Here is an 18057-nt window from a genome sequence, read left to right as displayed (position 1 = left end):
GAATTACATTCCAATTCCAGGGGTATTTGGTCTATGGGGCCAGGAAGCTCAGGCTGCAGCTTATTGGTGGGACAATAGTCCAGAGTGTCGTCCAAGAGAAGTGTGATGGAGCACCTCTGCTACATTCAGTAGTGGAGACGATGTTGTAGCCCACTGGTGTGTTCCAAATCCCAGCTTTTCTTTCCACTAGGGTGAACTGGGTGATTCTCACATAGCATGAGCTCACAGTGTCAGGACACTTCACCTACCCGGGTGTGGTCACCATCAAGAGCAATAACTCAATCCAGGGTGTGATCCTGACTACACTGCAAAATTCATTACCAGTGCATAGGGTGTTCTGAGTCTATGTAGTCTGAGGTAGGTACATAGGAACCCAGTCACAATGTTTATTCCTCCTCATTCCCAGGTACTAGGGGCTACCATAGATGTCCTAACCCCATTGTCTGCCACAGTACCAAGTACTGTGCAGACTTGGGCTCTGGGTTGTTGTGGGGAGCAATTCGGACTGGACTAAGTTACTGGAATTAAGACTTATTCTATGCACCTGCTCTCCCACAATATGGCGCTGGGAGAGAAGAAAACAGCTTCTACACAGCTGCCTCCAGTTCAACCAATAAACTGTAGGACTTGCTCCTGATTGGAGGAGAGCAGCGTACTCGGCGTGTGGGCAGCCGAGTTGGGATTGGCAGAGGAGGACTATAAAGGAGGAGAGAGACGGCACGCACCAGGAACATCTAAGGGGAACATCTGAAGGAACACCTGTGCAGCCCCCGAGAGAGCCGGCCGGCGGTGTGCCGCTCCCCTGCGGAAGTGGGGAATGTGGCCAGGGGGAACTGCCCTTCCACGGAGGTGGAAGGGATAGTAGCCAACCCGGGAAGAACCAGCAGCAAACCCGGGGAGGGCCGAGCAGACGAAAGAACAGCGCAGGGTCCTGTGTCGTTCTTCCACGAAGAAGGGGAGCGACATAATGGTGCCGTGACTCGGATTAGGAAACCTAGAACGGATAGGAAACTTAGGAGGGAAGAAACGGGAAGAAATGGGAAAATATCGGAGAGAGAAACTAGCAAACAGCCTAGGGAAAAGCCGGACGAAAAAGGTGCCGGAAGAAGCTATTGAAAGCCTAGGCATAGACTCAGATACGGACTACTGGGGGAAGCTGGGAGAAATCTCTAAGGTCGAAAGCGAAAGTGAAAGCTAGAACAAACAGACTCAGATGCGGACTGTGGGGAGAGGCCAGGAGAAATGAGGGAGGAGTATTGTTGGAGGAAAACTTAAGGAAACATACCGGGTAGAGAAAAATGTTAGGGAAATTGAAGCCGCGGGGGGCAGGCCGAGGCGGAGATGAAAGCCACTTTGGGATTCTCAAGTTAGCCTGGGAATAGGGGGCGAAAAGTTGAAACCAGAAGCAGAAACGTAAGCCAGATTGGGATCCGTCTGATTAGCCCGGGGAGCAAAGGACGGGAAGCCAAGTCGTGGGGCGGAGACGTGAGCTGGGTTGAATTCGCCAGGCTAGCCCGGGGAACTTGGATTGAATGCTAGTGGTGGAGACGTAAGTGATGCTGTGTGACTCGCGGAGGCTGCCGTGCGCAGAGAGAGCGTGCGGGGCACAAGTAGATAGGGATCGCTGGGCTAAGTGCGAGACCGCGGAGTGTGCGCGCAAAGCCGAGCCGCGCAGATGAGAGAGACGCGGGCTGAAGCGGCTCAGCCGGAAAGCCGCTGAGAAATAGCCTTGGGGCGGGCACCGGGAGGCCGCGGGGATAAGAGAAACAGAAGTTTAGAAGTAAAACGAGAGCGGGAAGCCGCAGGGATAAGAGAAACAGAAGTTTAGAAGTAAAATGAGAGAAATAGGAATGCTGGAAGATAGAAGTAAAATGGGGGAAATAGGAATGCCCGGAGATAGAGAAATAGAGAAATAGAAAGGCCTCCCCTCAACATGGCAGTGAGAAAGCTTGGATTCGGTCTGCCTGATTAAGTGAGGTGATGAGCACCTGCGGGCAGCTAGCAGCTTATGCGCTGCAGGTCACCGAAGACAGGCACGAATTAACATCAGTAAGGCCTCCCCACAGTACAGCAATTAGGAGGCTTGGATTCGGTCTGCCTGATTAAGGAGGTAAGCACCAGCAAGCAGCTCGACCAGAGTATGAGCTGCAGGTCACCGAAGATAGGCACGAACCAACACTAATAAGTCTCCCCCACAATACGGCAATGAGAAAGCTTGGATTCGGTCTGCCTGATTAAGGCGGTAAGCACCAGCAGGCGGCTTGACCAGAGTGTGAGCCGCAGGTCACCAAACACAGGCACGCATCAGCGCCTAAAAACCTTCTCACAACATGGCGAAGAGAGGACCCGAATTCGGTTTGCCTGATTGATAGGACTTGTAAGAACCTGTGGCAACTCTAGCAAGTAGAGCAGAGTGTGTGCCGCGGGACACCGAAGACAGGCGCGTATCAATGCCAAAAAATAAAAAGAAAGGGGGATCTGTGGGGAGCAATTCGGACTGGACTAAGTTACTGGAATTAAGACTTATTCTATGCACCTGCTCTCCCACAATATGGCGCTGGGAGAGAAGAAAACAGCTTCTACACAGCTGCCTCCAGTTCAACCAATAAACTGTAGGACTTGCTCCTGATTGGAGGAGAGCAGCGTACTCGGCGTGTGGGCAGCCGAGTTGGGATTGGCAGAGGAGGACTATAAAGGAGGAGAGAGACGGCACGCACCAGGAACATCTAAGGGGAACATCTGAAGGAACACCTGTGCAGCCCCCGAGAGAGCCGGCCGGCGGTGTGCCGCTCCCCTGCGGAAGTGGGGAATGTGGCCAGGGGGAACTGCCCTTCCACGGAGGTGGAAGGGATAGTAGCCAACCCGGGAAGAACCAGCAGCAAACCCGGGGAGGGCCGAGCAGACGAAAGAACAGCGCAGGGTCCTGTGTCGTTCTTCCACGAAGAGGGGGAGCGACAGGTTGTCACTACCTTTTTGAGGCCAGTGGAACCTATATGGTTCAGTCTGTCTTGATGGGATGCAGGAAAGTCATTGGAATCCCTGGAAAGTAGATAGACGAGAAATTCTTGAGAGAAGCTTTCTGCCCAAACTGCACTGCAATCCCTGCTTTATGGCGCACAGGAGAGAGGCATGTGTGTTCCCATTCTGAAGTCTGCGAAGCCCCAGTTTTCAAAGGAGCCCTCCTCATGGCTGCTGGTTTGTGATAGTAGTGCCCCTCTCCATGGAGGTTTGACCATGTGGGAGATCTGGGCAAAGGGCTCCACCTATGCTCTCCTGCCCAACCTGCCCCCTGCAACAAGGAATCCCCTGACCTTGGGGCATTAGGTTCCGCCTTCTTCCTCTTTCTCTACTCTCTAAGCCACGTTACCTGTTGTAGATGTTTTAACATCTCCCTTATTTCCCCTGTGCTCTTCCTCAGGCAGTGATCTATAGATATTGCTACTTCGGGGGTTCTCAATGGAGGAGGTAGCAAACACTGGATTTCTCTAAATGGCCATCTTGAGTTGGTACAAATATGTTATTTAAATTCTTGAATGACACCGAATCTCCTGTCATTCATATTTATGTTACACTCAGGTAGAAAATCACTTAGTGAGTCATTTACTATATTGTATTAAATAAACCATACAGAAATATCTTACATGTTAATAATCTACTAGATTAAACTTGAATATAGGCTATTACACTTTATTTCTCATTATACTCACATAACTGCTGCTTTATGTATTTCTAGTTGGTCTTTCTTTTTTTTAAAGTTTTATTTATTTATTTGAAAGTCAGAGAGAGGAGAGGCAGAGAGAGAGAATCTTCCATCCGATGGGTCACTTCCCAGTTGGTTGCAACTGCTGGAGCTTTCTCTCCGTTTTTTTTTTTTTTTAAGCTTCTAAAATACTAATGATTTTATTGTCAAAATGAATGATTTCTAAAAATGTGAATTTTCACCTTCATTAAGTTTTTTTTAAAGATTTTATTTATGTATTTGAAAGTTAAAGTTATAGTCAGTGAGAGGGAGAGACAGAGAGAAAGGTCTTCTGTCCATTGGTTCACTCCCCATTTGGCCTCAACAGCCGGAGCTGCACTGATCTGAAGCCAGGAGCCAGGAGCTTCTTCCAGTCTCTCACAGGGGTGCAGAGGCCCAAGGACTTGAACCATCTTCTGCTGCTTTCCCAGGCCATAGCAGAGAACTAGATGGGAAAAGGAGTAGCCGGGACTAGAACCAGCAACCATATGAGATGCAAGCGCTGCAAGCAGAGAATTAACCTACTACACCAACGCGCCAGCCCCCACTTTCAGTAAGTTATAAAATGTAAAGACATTAGAAACAAGTTATTAAATTTCATACCAAAGTGAATAGAACTTTGGTAACAATCTTTAAATGACAGCCTTCAGGAAATCTAGTACGAAAAAATCCCATCAGTTTTTAGACAGTTTAATTTTAGACAACATGCTGATGTTTTGGTAGATGAATAACGATTGTACAAAGTAAAAGTAGACGCAATTCCACTGAAAAATAAAGATTTTTTGTTTTCTGAATTACCAGTTTTACATTTTATATATTTATAATCATAACTCAAATATAATTTGGAATTACACACAAAACAATAAAGATATTTATCATGCTTTATGAATTATTCTTAAAATTATCACATCTTGCTCATAGCTTTGACATGAAGGTTACTTTATTTGCTTTTCTATAAACAATGACAGAAATAGCACATCTGCCTTTTGATCTGGTTTCCATTATTACATAACCATTATATAATATCACATACAGAATATATTTGGCACTCCAAACACTAAACTGAAAATAATATTTTACATCAACTATTACACTTATTCCCATATAACCTAAGTTCAATAGCATGCATTCTTAAATATTTTTAAATGCTTGTGTTGTGCCATGAACAGTTATTTGTATAAGGACACCTAGTTTCTTTTTTAAAAAAAAGATTTATTTATTTATTTGAAAGCCAGAGTTACACAGAGACAGAAGGAAAGGCACAGAGAGAGAGAGAGAGAGAGAGAGAGAGAGATTGATTGATTTTCCACCCGCTGGTTCACTTCCCAGTTGGCCGCAACAAGAGGAGCTTTGCTGATCTGAAGCCAGGAGTCAAGGGGTTTTTCTGGGTCTCCAACAAGAGCCCAGGGACTTGGGTGCAGAAGTCCAAGTACTTGGGCCATCTTCTACTGCTTTCCCAGGCCATACAGAGCGCTGGATTGAAAGTAAAACAGCCGGGACTTGATCTGGTGTCCAGATGTATTGCTGGCACCACACGTGGCAGCTTTATCAGCTATGCCACAGCACCAGGCCCTAACACTCATTTTCATACAAAAGGGAAGAAATGCAATAGGTAAGCAAACAATGACAATAACATGATATGATGATGCTCAGAATATATGATATTTATTTTGTTCCAGAAATTATTTAATCATTTGATGCAGCAAAATTTTAATGATCATTGTTTGTTTTGAGCTAGAGTAGAAACATATTGTTAAAGGAATATATAACATGGGAAAAACAATATATTATCCATGTTTATTACTAGTATCTAGAAAAAGTTTTTAACTAATATATGAGTTTTGATAAATAATATATTGGAAATTTAAAATTAATTTTGCTAAATAAGTACTTGAGTTTTCATATTCATAAAGAAATTATTTAATTTCTATTAGAATTCTGTATACTTACATTTATAATGACAGTTGGTATAATCAACTTTATGATTAATAGCTAACATGACTATTTTGTGCATCTTTCTTTCTTTCTTCCTATTTAGTTCATTTATTTTCTGAGATTTTATAAAAATTATATTATAGTTAAAGGATATATGATACTAATAAATTCAGAATTCAAATAAAAGAATGTATTTTTGAAATGAAAATACACAATTGAAGAAAAAATTTCATAACAATGTTATGTACACTGGGGATATTTGTGTTTTTAGAAATCACTATATAACATTATCTATTGGTTTAGCAAACATGCAGCTAAATGATACATATAGAACTTTAAGTTTAAATATCTCCCTTTAAAATTATTATAATTTTACCTATATCAGTGAGTGCCATATGAATGTATAAACATGAAAGTGTTACCTTCTTGCTGGAAGCCCAAAGACTACTTCTTAGATGCAATAATGAATTTGAATGATTGTGTTTAGATGCTTTAATATCGAATTGATTTTGATACATTTGTTTGATCATAGTTGAAATGCAATTTTACTGTGTGGTTGGTGATATATTTTTTTAAAGTATTAAATAGATCTGCTGCTTAGGAGTGAATTACTTTTTTACCCATTTTCAGGAATGTTCCAGGCAGGGAAGCTCATATTTTTGATCCTGATTATCATTTTTTAACAAAGAGGAAGATAGAAAAGTACAAACCCAAGAGATAATTAAAAAGAAAGATTAGAACTGAATTCAGGACGTGCATCCCTATATGGTTTTGCAAAGATGTTTTAGTCATTTCATCAATAAAAGTGATACTCAAACTTATTTTATAAAATGAAGTTATTGTATTAATACAGATTTATCTGAATTTCAGGTTGCTAAATTATTTTCTTTTTTTAAGATTTATTTATTTATTTGAACGTCAGAGTTACACAGAGAGACGAGAGGCAAAGAGAGAGAGAGATCTTCCATACGATGTTTCACTCCCCAGATGACCGCAATGGCCAGAGCTGTGCCAATCCGAAGCCAGGAGCCAGGAACTTTGTCCCAGTTTCCCATGCAGATGCAGGGGCCCAAGGACCTAGGCCAACTTCCACTGCTATCTAAGGCCATAGCAGAGAGCTGGACTGGAAGAGAAGCAGCCAGGACTAGAACTGGCGCCCATATGGGATGCCGTCGCTTCAGGCCGGGGCGTTAACCCACTGCGCCACAGTGCTGGCCCCTGCTAAATAATTTTCAAGCATGTGTTATATTTCAATAACAATGTAAAATGTTGAGGAGTAGAGCAAAGATGATTCTTGGAAAATGTTAAATGAACAAAATCAAATAGGATTATTTTTAATACTCATGGTGCATTAACAATCCAGTTCCCTTAATGCAAATGTTGCCTTCAAAGGGAGATTTTTAAATGTAAGATTTCTCAGATCTCTTTTAAGGAACATGTTTTGAGAAACAGTGTGCTAACTTCATGCAAATTAGTAACATATTCTGGGACAGAAATCATATATGTTCATATACATGGCAGCTTTCCTAAGCATTATATTCATGGAGCCATTTGAATTTTACTCAAAATGAAACATCAGTGCTTTAATCCACTTTCTCAGCTTTGTGTGTGAGTATGTATTTTCTTTTGAACTTTTACCTCAATCACTTACTCTGACTATGGTTAAACAACATGTATGTTCCATTTCACTGAGTCTTTTTTTTAATTAATTAATTTATTTAAAAGTCAGAATTACACAGAGAGAGGAGAGGCAGACAGAGAGAAAAAAAAAAGGAGGGAGGGAGAGAGGGAGAGAGGGGGAGAGAGGGGGAGAGAGGGGGAGAGAGAGAGAAAGGTCTTCCATTCACTGGATCAACTCCTCAGTTGGCTGCAATGGCCAGAGCCGTGCCGATCCAAAGCCAGGAGCCAGGAGCTTCTTCCAGGTCTCCCATGTGGATGCTCTACTGCTTTCCCAGGTCATAGCAGAGAGCTAGATCGGACGTGGAGCAGCCGATTCTTGAACTGGCACCCATATGGGATGCCAGCACTTTAGTCCAGGGTGTTAACCTGCTGTGCTACAGTGCCGGCCCTTCACTGAGTCTTAATAATTTTTTTTACAATGGTTTCTGATACTTTGCTCTTTAACTGCTATATAAGATAAAAAGAAGGGCTTCTTTTCGGTGGGTGGGGGTCTTTATATTATTTGTTTCAGTTCAGTTACAACTGAGAATTAAGAAATGTAAATGATATAGAACTTATTAATTCCATGCAAAATTCTGGGCAAGGAGCAAGGTTGCTAGAATTTTTGGGGTGTCAGATATTCTTATTCTTGATTCTTCTTTATTCTTTGTGAGTGATTGTGAAATCATGGTCCTTCATACTGTCATCCACAGTAGGCTAAAAAAATAGGTTAGGCTAAAAAAAAAGGTTAGGAAAACATTATACCATTATACACACCCCTCTTATGCTTATACTCCAATAACACTTATTGGCTACAAGATCCAATACAGCTGGAAGAAAACTGCCACCTGCAATCACAGCATCTCCTGTGAGTGCCGGTTCGTGTCCAGGCTGCTCCACTTCTGATCCAGCTTCCATCTCTTGGCCTGGAAATTACATTGCAACATTGCACATAGTTTGTTAGAATTGGAATTCCTGGTTCCTGGAGTTGGCCTGGCCCAGCCCCGGCCATTGAGACCATCTGGAACACGAACAAGCAAATGGAAGACCTCTCTATCTCTGTCTTTCCCTCTCTCTGTGAAGCTCTGACTTCCAAATAAATAAATAAATCTGTTTTATTAAGTGTTCATTTCTTTTGACAAGGTGTTTGGTTGAAATGAGATGCATTATATAAATTTCTCTAGAGGGAAAACCATTATTAAATTTTGGTAAGTATGAGAGACAAACTGAAAATGAGTCCACATTATTGAGATTAATCATATATGAAGAAATATTAACTCATGCAAATTGCTCCAGGTTTTCAGTATCACATAAATTTTTTTAAATTACTAAGTTCACTCAATTTCTGTTTTACTTGACTCTTTATTTATTTATCTGAAAGTAAGAGACACAGAGAGGAAAGAAAGAAAAAGACACAGAAATGGCAAGATAGAGAGATCTCCCATCCATTGGTCTACTCTCCAGATAGCCACAATGGCTGGGAATGGGCCAGGAGCCAAGGGCTTCTTCTAGGTTGCCCACGTGGGTGGTAGTGGTACAAATGCTTCAGCCATTCTCTACTGCTTCTTGTAGGCCATCAATAGGAAGCCAGATTCTAAGTGTAGCGGCTAGGATATGAACCAGCTTCCATATGGGATGCCAGAATCACAGAAGGCTGCCTCATCTGCCATGCCACAAAGCTGGCCCCTCTTTTTTTTTTTTTTTTTAACAACCCCTTAATTAAGGACATGTTGGGAATAGGTCTTATTCTTTGTATGTCTTCCCTTTCACTTACATTCTCAATTTTGGTGGGTTCATCTGGTCTCAGGCTTATACATAACACCAATACACAGAAAATATTTTTCATCCGCTAATTTTATGTGTCTTATATCCAACTACTCCCATGTACATACAGCTCAGTATGACTATTCTTTTTTTAAGATTTACTTATTTCCATATTTGAAACGTAGAGTGATTGAGGGAAAAGGAAAGAAGAGGGAGAGAGAGAGACTCTTCCATCTGTTGGCTCACTCCCTAAATTGCTACAACAGTCAGTTCTCAACCAGGCCAAACCCCATTGCCAGGAACTCCATCCTGGTCCCTCACGTGGGTGGCAGGTGCCCAAATACATAGACCATCTTCCACTGTCTTATGCTATCATCTTCTTTCCTCTTTTCATACTAACCGCATTGACTGCTTCTTTATTTCCGGAATATACCCAATCAACTACACTTTGTCACAAGGATTTTGTTCTGTCTACTTCCTCTATCTGAAATACTATCCTCTCATATTTTCACAGATCAAATATTTTTACATGCTTCAAATGTCACAGTCAAAAATACAAATTTTTGTCAACCACTCCATTTAAAATATATGCATGCAGGATAGATATTGTGAAACAGTGAGTTAAAAGACCCCCCTATTTCCCTACTCCACCTTGGGAAGCTCACAACCAATTCAGCTCCCTGCTAATGTGCCTGGAGGCAAGAGATGATGTCCCAAGTCCTTGTGTCCATGCCACTCACCTTGCAGACTCAGATGGAGTTCCTGGATCCTAATTTCTGGCGGGCCTTTATGAACATCTGAGGAGTGAAACAGTGAGTGGAAGATACACTTTCTCTTATCTCTCTCTCTTTCTAATTCTGAATCTTTCTTTCTCTTTCTAAAATAAATAAATGAATATATACAATTAAAATAAATATTTATTATTTTAGGATCAAATAAAAGTCAGGTCCATGAAATTTTATAAATTATGTAAATGAATTCCAATGAATTTATGCATTTTCATCTAAATTTAAAGTGTTAAATAATCATGATAACCAGGGTGGAGATTAGAAATACAAATATAAGTAATAAGATTCTTCAAAGGTGTCTTATTTCCTTTAGGAAAGGAAGATGAACTAATCTTTTATCAAGTGTAGATGCGCCCAATAGGCTCATATGTTGACCTGAAATTGCCATTAATACCATACAGCAAAACCATAACTCACTGATTCTGAATTTGAAAAAGAGTTGCTCACTTTGTAATGTTATCTCCATCATAGATTTGGCTACTGTTACAAAATGTAGAAATGGTCAAAAGCATGCTATACGGCAGTTATGACTCTAATTTTTTTAAAGATTTTACTTCTTTATGTGTTTAATTGAAAGACTATGTGTGTGTGTGTATATGTGTGGGTCAGGTCAAAGTCAAGTAGTCATCCGTATCTCCCACAAGGGTGGAGGGACCCAAGTACTTGGGACATACTCTTTTATTTATTAATTTTTTTATTTATTTCACAGGTAGAGTTATAGACAGTGAGAGAGAGAGAGAGAAAGGTCTTGATTCCATTGGTTTACTCCCCAAGTGGCTGTTATGGCTGGTTCTGCACCGATCCAAAGCCAGGAGCCAGGTGCTTCTTCCTGATCTCCCATGCTGGTGCAAGCACTTGGGCCATCCTCCACTGTCCTCCTGGGCCACAGCAGAGATTTGGACTGGAAGAGGAGCAACCGGGACTAGAACCAGCGCCCATATGGGATGCCGGTGCTGCAGGCAGAGGATTAACCAAGTGAGCCATGGCGCTGGCCCCGGGACATACTCTTAATAGAGAAGGGAGATAATTGATGGGACCACTTCACTAACATAAAGAATGCATGTATGTGGGTCTGAATTAATTTTCTGGCAATGAGGGTGAAGTTAATTTGATAATGTAAAGAAAAAATACAGATAACAGAGTTTACATATTTTGGAAGACCATGATTCAATTAATTCAGATATCCTACATTTTCTGTTTTCTGAATTCTAAGAGAATTATTCTAGAAGATTCTGTGCCTTCATGATAATAATGGTAAATACCTCATACTATTGTTAGTCAATTAAATGAGTTCATGGATATACAGAAATTAACACTACATCTGAACTGGAGAAGTATTAAATTAATTCTTATTTATAATTATTATTAACAATTAGAAGAAAAATAGAAAAGAAAAATGACTTAAGATTATTAGTCAATCTCTCTGTTTCTCACTCTCTCTCATTGTCTAATTCTGCCTGTCCAAAAAAAAAAAAAAAAAGATTATTAGTTGAGTCAATCTAAGTGGTTTGCAAAATTATAAACCACAAAGAGAAAAACTGAGAAAGGAAAAATCTTAGACGATTGAATGGAAATAGAAGAAATAGGGCCCCATGTCTTGGCACAGCAAGCTAAATTGTTGCCTACAACAATGGTATTCCATATTGGAATGCTGCTTAGAGCCATGGATGCTTTGCTTCTGACCTAGCTTCCTGCTAATATGCCTGGGAAAGCCTTGGGCCCCTAGCACTCATGTGGGAGACTAGGATGGAATTCTGGACTCCAGGATTTGGCTGGACCAGCCCAAGCCATTGCAGAGAATTTAGAAGTGAACCAGTGGATGGAAGATCTTTTTCTCTCTTTGTCTCTCATTCTCTATCCCTGTCTCCCTGTGTCTTTCAAATAAATAAATAAATATTTTAAAAAGAAAAGGAAAATAAAACTCAATTTGAAAGCTTCATTGCTTCCTAAAAATAAATTCCTTTGGTTACATTATATGAGAGAATTTTTTTTCTGAACTTTCAGTGATGCCTAAAGTAAGCAATTTTATCTTGCTTATCACCCTTATCAGTCAATTTTTAGTAGCTTCCCCTTCATCTTTTTCTTGATAGCAATTCCTCAATTATCATGATTTCCTTTTTCTGGTGCTAGTGTGAACACCTTTTTGAAGAGAATTCTGAGGAAGAAATTAGATGACAACCTGCATATCACACCTGACTATGCTCCTGTGGCTTATATAGGTTGGTGATCCAAGGTTGCAAAAGATAGAAAAGACTGGCATTCTTAGATTTTTTTTATCATTCAGTTAAACCTTTATTATGTTTTCAAGTGTATACTAAAACATAACATTTGCAAAAATTAGTTGAGATACAGAAAGAGGGAACTTCTGTTCACTGGTTCATTCCCTAGAGCCTTCAGTGGTCAAATCTGGACCAGGGCTTAAGACAAGATCTAAGAATGCAATCGAGGCCTCCCATTTGGGTGGCAGGAGTCCAATTACTTGAGCCATCATCCCTTTTCAATGTGCGATGAACTAATTTGGAATCATGTTAGAAACTTAAATCGCATAAATTTTGCCATCTTTCTAAGTACAAACTTGGACTTAAAACAAACAACAAAACAATAAAAACCCACTAAAAGTATTAGAAAAATAATTTTCATTGTGTCCCCTCCTAAAATGTGTAGGTAGTAGAATTTTTTCTATCTAAAATTACCACCAGTTTATCAGGTAAAATCTCTTGATGTTATTCTTGTCTCATTTTCTCTCCCATGGTATATCCAACACATCACCAAATATTATTGGCTAGATATTCACACTTTAATAAGAACCTGATTACTTGTATCACCTTCATTGCCATAGATACCATCATCTCCAGTCTGTATTAGTACAATAACTTTCTATCTTCAATATTTTTTTCTATCCTTGACTGCTTGCATTCTATTTCTCACTTATTAAAAGTTGACTCCTTTGCTGAAAAGCTTTCCATTGCCTCCCACTTCTTTCAAAATAATAGTCACAAATTTTATAAGCATTGCAACCCCTACATGCTCTAATTACTTTCCTGATTTCAACTTCTAAACCTTCATTTCTATCCCACTTTCTTCCTGGCCACCTTAGCTTCCACAATTCTTCTTTGTATACCTCAGGAAAACATCCATGCTAGGTAGTTTCAGTTTCAGTCTCCTCTTTCCTGTGTACTCTTCTGCTAGGTATCCGGTAGAGAAATACCTATTATGCAATCAGTAGTTACTTAAGCATTGCCTTTGATAGAAGACCTACCCTACCCTAATTACTCTAGTAAATTGTTAGCTTCTTACTTAGGGATCACCCATTTTGTTTGAACAGAAGTATTTTCATATCCACAAAATATAGACCATGTAGATGTGTTAGATATGTAAATTACTTTTTAAAATTGTTAGTTGTTATGGTTTGATGTCTGTATATTCTCCCTGGGTGAACTGTTTGACAGCATTGAACTTTGTATTGTTCATCAACAGATCCACATGTCTACCGAAGTGTCAAATCCACACATATTAGTCTTTCAAAAATATTACTGAGTGAACTAGTGGACATGAGGCAACTCCATATAAACTTGCAGACATTCTGATGAGGTTGATTTTTAACTACTTTATGAACAAATCAAAGGCAACTTGTCAATTTTTAGAACACCAGTTTGAATTTTCTAGTGAAACATCAAGTAAAATATTGGAAAAATCTGGAGTAATGTGTTCTAATATATAAGGTAAGTGCTATCATCCTTTGATTCATTTATCATGTATATTCCACTTGTTATGTTCAAAATTATAAAATTACACACATATCAAAATACTATTCAACAACATGTTCAATATTTGTATATAAATATGTATATATTAAAATTCAATGATGTCAAGATTTTTTACTGTTCTCTTGGTATGGAGAGCTTAAAAAGACTAACCAAATGAGAGTAGCAAAGGTGATTTATCCAGAGCTTGCCTTGACATGAGAGTCAGCTGCTGTCAACAGCATTTTGGCAGAGACTCAAAGGCAGATGAGTGGTGCAAAAAAATGCAAAGTTTCAGATATCCATGAGGATATGTGTGATTGGTTAGTGGTGCATACTTGGATATCTCAAATTTGGTGTAAATTGGAAATAGCAACAAAAATTGGGCCTTTAGTCGTATTAACCAAGTCCGTACCATTTGGGGCTGATCATTGCAGAAGTTATTATCTAGCTTCCTTGATTGTTCCTGGAGATAGCAATCTGACTTCCTGCAAGTCTACTTTTACTTAGACTTGCTTCTTGGGTTGTTTGCTGCAGTCATGTGTTTGTATTTCTGAATATGGTAATGTAAGTTACAGTTAGAATTTTATCAGCATACATGGTCTGCATTGTAGGTATATCCAATTTCTCAGCACGTTCATGATCCAGGATGACATGTATTTTTCAGTTATTATGAATTAGTTTATATTACCCTCTCAACTATTATATATACCTATATATGCAACACTCCCAATCTGCATGTTATTGGCAATATACTCAAAGTTTCTCAGTTTTGAGATCTGTCTTTGGTCGTATAGTTAAGTAGTAATAGTTTAATTATACTTATATTTATTTTACTCAGTTGTCCTGAGGCATTTTAACTTAAAATTCATATAACTCCTGCAAGACATGAATTTCAACATGTATTTTAATCTCGATGTGAGAAATTCTCATAAATAGTACATAACATTGAAAATATTGTGATGCAGGAAAAGATAAAGAACTAAGATGAACTAAGAAAAATTCAAGCTAAAACAACACTTGTGTAAAAATGCATATAAATGCTAATGTGTTTAGAATTAGAATATTATAATACAATTATTTTATTTGTATGCATAGACAGGTGATCATAATTAAATTGAAGTAATTAGAGCAGTTGTATACATTTAAAAAAGAAAAGTCTTAACCACAATACAAAAATGTGCAACTAACTTTTGTCTTCTGTCTACAATCTTTACTTTCTGCTTTATTTTCAGATAAAATTTTTGTAAGAACAATATATTCCAGGCATAATGTAATAAAGATTAATAGAAACCACATTCAACACACTAGTTTTACGTACACAAATCCTACTTAATACTTCAGAAGATCCACTTATATGTAAGAGTTTTGTATCCACAAAATAAACTGTATTAGTAACTAGCTGGATAAGCCAATCAAATCAGAGCATAGAAATGCAAATAATGTAAACCAAAAAGTAATTTCTCATATTAAGAAACAATATGTTAACTACTGATTAAACCACTACATTATTGTTATATGTGCAATTTTTTCATAAATTAACTTTCCCAACTTAATATGGACAAGCTTTAATAATAATGTGCAAGTCTAATTAGTGGAGCTAATAAATAATTTTATATTTGCATGCAAATATAATTTCAAATACACAAATTACCTCTAAAACTGTAAAGGCTATACTGTATAGCCATGGAAAAATCTAGTACTGTATAGCCCTCAGTATTACAAATGACAAAAACTGAAACCTGGGAAAGTAAGTGGTATGTATAACCAAATATGCAGGTAGTGAAAGAGGAGGCAACAGATCTCTTAAGTCTCAGTTCAGTTATTTTTGTTTGATTATCACACTGTCATTATCCCATCATGAATGCTTCCATCCTTTGTCCAGAAAATATTTATGGAATTCAATATAATTTTAAGAGGTCCTGTCCAGTGGAGCATAAAACATGATTTACTCATGGCCATGACAAGGCTATTCCTCCATAATCACTTCAATTCAATGGCCATGGAAATTAATAGAGTCAATATTATTTGTAGACAATGCAGTATAGAAAACCTGTGAATTATTTTAATGACATTATTGTGGCCATAAAGACCTTTATGCTCCTCTATAATTATCATTTAAGAGAACCAAACAGTGCTCAAATCTGTCTGAGAAAAATCAACATTAATATAAATAAGCATATTGTGCTTGTAAATAAAAAAAAAAGACCTAAATGAAAGATCTCCACGAGTGAGATCCCAGTGGAAAGAACAGGTCTTCAAAGAAGGAGGTACCTTTCTCTGAAGGGAGGAGAGAACTTCCACTTTGACTACGACCTTGTCTAAATATGATCAGAGTCGGTGAACTCAAAAGGCTTCCATAGCCTTAGCAACTCATGACAAGAGCCTAGGGTTATTACTGATGCCATAGACAGGAGTGTCAATTTGTTAAGTCAACAACAGGAGTCACTGTGCACTTACTCCTCATGTAGGATCTCTGTCCTTAGTGTGCTGTACTGTGTGATTTAATGCTATAACCAGTACTCAAACAGTATTTTTCACTTTGTGTTTCTATGTGGGTGCAAACTGTTGAAATCTTTACTTAATATATACTAAACTGATCTTCTGTATATAAAGAGAATTGAAAATGAATCTTGATGTGAATGGAAGGGGAAAGGGAGCTGGAAAGGGGAGGGTTGCGGGTAGGAGGGAAGTTATGGGGTGGGGGGAAGCCATTGTAATCCGTAAGCTGTACTTTGGAAATTTATATTCATTAAATAGAAGTTAAAAACATATTGGTATCAATTGAAAGGCACCAGGAATCAATAGAATCAATGCTTTATTCAAAAAATCTGTAAAATAGATGTCTAGTGCGCTTAATGTAAATCTTAATATTTTCATTTATTTTTTCATCACTGTGTACTACTTCAGGTAATGTTAACTGCAATTCAACTAGTGGAAAAGCTAATGGTCGAAAATCTTACTCAAATGTTTATTATCTGATATCATCACTATTAAATAGAGTGTAATCAAATCAACACAGCATGTGAAATCAGTTAATTTATGTATGAATGTTATATATAAGTAAAATATAATTATACCAGGTAAGTGCATTTGAAAATATTTTTTCAGAAACGTTAATATGAATTATTACAAATACATTGCCATATACACATATATATAAATATAAATCAGTTTTGCTGAATAAGACCATAAATATCTCTAACTCAAGGTATTATTTACATTTTTATCTTAATTAATATTTATAATTATTAAAGTGGGGAAAATAACATTAAGGTGATTAAAAATTTTAGTGATTATATTACAGTTTAGTAATATGTAGTAATGTATTAGCTTCAGTTTAACAAAGTAAATGTGCATTAGTGAATTAATTTAAAAATTAGCATATATATGGGGAATTATATAGTCAAAAGCACATTGATACATTTTTAAAATTCTATAGTTAGGAATCATTTTAAACTTAATCACTAATTATGAATATATCTTCACATTCTCTTTTTTATATGCAGAATATTTATTTTTAGAGCTACAGTATACATTTATAAGACCATTTAGACAACTACCCTTGAAAAATAAACATTTTAAAAATTTGCTGCAGCCGGCGCCGTGGCTCACTAGGCTAATCCTCCGCCTTGCGGCGCCAGCACACCGGGTTCTAGTCCTGATCAGGGCGCCGGATTCTGTCCCGCTTGCCCCTCTTCCAGGCCAGCTCTCTGCTGTGGCCAGGGAGTGCAGTGGAGGATGGCCCAAGTGCTTGGGGCCCTGCACCCCATGGGAGACCAGGCGAAGTACTTGGCTCCAGCCATCGGATCAGCGCGGGTGCGCCGGCCGCAGTGGCCATTGGAGGGTGAACCAATGGCAAAGGAAGACCTTTCTCTCTGTGTATCTCTCTCACTGTCCACTCTGCCTGTCAAAAAAAAAAAAAAAAAATTGCCGCAGAATAAACCTTATAAATTCCATAGGATAAATCTATCAAGTTATAATAGTTCTTATTTAACCTTGTAAAGATTATTCACTCATGACATTGTCATGATCTTACTTTGCAGCTTAATTTTAAGAATCATTCATTTTTCAAGTGTAGAATAGATTACAAGAGGTCAAACTGCAATGTAAATGTTTCATTCTAGTGATATTTATTTTCTCTTTATGATATCTTTGCTGCATTCAATAAATTTCCCAATACATCATTCATCATTTATTCTTGATTTCAAGATGTTTATATGCTCCATATAGTCTGCTTAAATTTTTTCATGCATACCAAGTTCTAGTCCATCAACTTGCTTCGCAAAATATGTAAATGGCAGTAATCCACAGCATGACTTGTCCAATACAAGCTAATCAAATCTTTCCTTTTTAGATGCCCTTGTTCAGTATACTTACTCTAGCTTAAATGTCTTCCTTGCTTACATTTATCACTTGTAGCATGATT

The sequence above is a fragment of the Oryctolagus cuniculus genome, chromosome 9 (genome assembly GCF_964237555.1).
Source record: "Oryctolagus cuniculus chromosome 9, mOryCun1.1, whole genome shotgun sequence".
Taxonomy (NCBI): Eukaryota; Metazoa; Chordata; class Mammalia; order Lagomorpha; family Leporidae; genus Oryctolagus; species Oryctolagus cuniculus.
This window is presented reverse-complemented; position numbering follows the sequence as displayed.